Raw genomic sequence first — 2,490 nt, forward strand, 5'->3', positions numbered from 1 at the left:
TACTGTGACGCTGAGGCCCATAACTATTCTCGCGTGGTGGTTAGTGCGTAAAGGCCAGAGGCCAACTCAGAACAAATACCCAAACCGTTAGTGTATTAGGGGCTTGCGGAGACGAGCAGAGACTCACGATCGATGTGACCCCGCTGCCCCGTCTCGTGGACTTACCGCAAGGGCCCAGAATGCCCGACCATGCCACGTAATTATCTTGCGGGTGCTCTCCAGGCCCGCCCGACTTTCACAAAGGTCTCAAGTAAAGTAAAGGTAACCGTGTGTCCAAACATCAAGGGGGAAACCCTGAGGAATCACCCTCCGTGGATTCCACTCGATGTAATCATCAAGGTGAACGTAGGAGGAACCACCCTCGAGGTTCACACTTGAGGGGTTGCATGACAGAGTTGTATCGAAAGTGGTTAAGGAGGAATCACCCTCGATGACCATGACCGAATAGCTACACTACAGAGATCTCATCAGGAGTGATGTACGAGGTATCACCCTCAGCACTCGATGGTAACTCTGCAGAGTCGAGCAACAAAAGGGGCGTGATGTGATGTGAGGTGTCGGGCTCTGGTCGTCGATCACGTTGATCGAGTCGTCGATGATGAAGCAGGGGCAACAAGGACAAGGTGGGGGTCATTGATGGATCACTAACCAACCTATACTAAGCAGTTTAGCATAAGCAGGTAGGTAACAATAAGCAGGTTACAAAAGCAGGCTATGCATCAGAATAGGAGCAATCAATTACAGTAGCAAAATCTAATGCAAGCATGAGAGAACGGAATGGGCGATATCGGGATGATCAAATGGGGGGGGCTTGCCTGGAAGCTTTGCTGAAAGGGAAGAAGGGTCGTCGACGATGTAGTTAATCACAGTGGCATCAGCAGCAGTCTCGGGGTCTACCGGAGAGAAGAGGGGGGAGAAACAGTAAGTACAGAGCAAACAGTTGCATGACATGACAATAGGCAAAGCTAGGGTGTTCTAACGTAGTACTACGCAATACCGGCGAAGGGGGGAAACATCTGGGAAAGTTTTCCCGAAGTTTGGCATTTTTGGACAGATGAAACGGAGGGGGACGGTTGCAGGTTCGCTATGCTAGGGACGTGTGGCAGACAAACGGGCTATGTATTCGAGTCGTCTCATCATTCTGAGCAACTTTCATGTATAAAACGTTTCATCCGACTTACGGTTAATTTTCTATGATTTTTCAAAGATTTCAACAATATTCTAAAATTACTCTTAATTCAAAAATAATTGTTCAAATGCTAGGGGCACCCAGCACAGGGTATACAAAAGTGCACCCAATGGTTGATAGGTGGGCCAGGGGGTCCTAGTTGACCAGTCAATGTTTGACTAGTCAACAGGGGGTGGGTCCCCGTGTCATTGAGACATTTAACTAATTATAGACTAATTAGCTAGTTAATTAACTTTTTAATTAATTAACTAATTACTTAATATTATTATTTATTTTTATAAATCTTCTTTTTTAACAGGAAAGGGGGGTGGGGGCCCCACTGGGCAGTGGCCCATAGGCCAAAACGGGCACGGGCGTAACGGGGCGGAGCCCCTGGGGTGCGGGCACATTCTGCCCGAGCGATGGGTGGGGGAAGCTGGCACGGGTGCCGGTGGCCAGGGGGCCAAGCAGGCGCCGGCCAGAACAGAACGGCGGGGCGAAGGGGTGGTGGCCGGCGGCGTGGCGCGGCCGTGGGTCAGAGGCGGAGCACGTGACTGCGGGGCCGCGGGTGCGTATAGTGGGCGGTGGGCAACTGTGCCAGCTGCGGGGAAAGGCGACAGCAGCGGCGCAGCGGGGGCGAAGAGGGAGGCAGAGGGTCACAGAGGCAGCGATCTGCGTGGGCAGCAAGCAGCGAGGGGAGCAGCCAACAACAGTACAAGCAGTAAGCCGCTGCAGAGCATGAGCAGCAACAGTCAGCGAGCAGCAGCCGTGGCAAAGTAGTAGCGGCTAGCAAGTAGCGGCAGCAGTAGCGCACAGGGGCGACGACGAGCGTCGGCTGGCCGGGGCGAGCGGAAAGCGAGCGGGGCACCGGCGAGCGCGGGCATGGGCGCGCGCGGGGGCCACTAAGGCATTAGGCGCGCGTGGCAGCAACGCGTACATAGGAGCTCAGGCTCCGGTCATGGCGAGCGGTGGGCTTTGGTCGCGACGGCAGCGATGGATAGGACCACGGATTCGAGGCGAGGAGAGAGGGGAAGGGAGTGGGGGCTCACAGTGGCCCTGTAGAGGTGCATAGCGGGCTCTGGGGAGGCTCGATGGCGCCGGGGATGACGACGAGGACGGTGGTGTTTCGAGGTTGAAGACGACCTCGCCCGCATGAAGGAGAGGCACCCGGCTCGAGGCCATTGGCGCAGACGACATAGGGCAGCAGGACAGAGCTGGCAGGAATAGCGGATGGACGTGGGGGCGTCGGTGGCCGCGGTGGAGCGCGGTGGCTGGCGACGGGCGCGTCGGGTGAGGAGGAGCGGGAGAGAGAGAGAGAGAGA

Source organism: Triticum aestivum, chromosome 2D (assembly GCF_018294505.1).
Source record: "Triticum aestivum cultivar Chinese Spring chromosome 2D, IWGSC CS RefSeq v2.1, whole genome shotgun sequence".
NCBI classification, from domain to species: Eukaryota; Viridiplantae; Streptophyta; class Magnoliopsida; order Poales; family Poaceae; genus Triticum; species Triticum aestivum.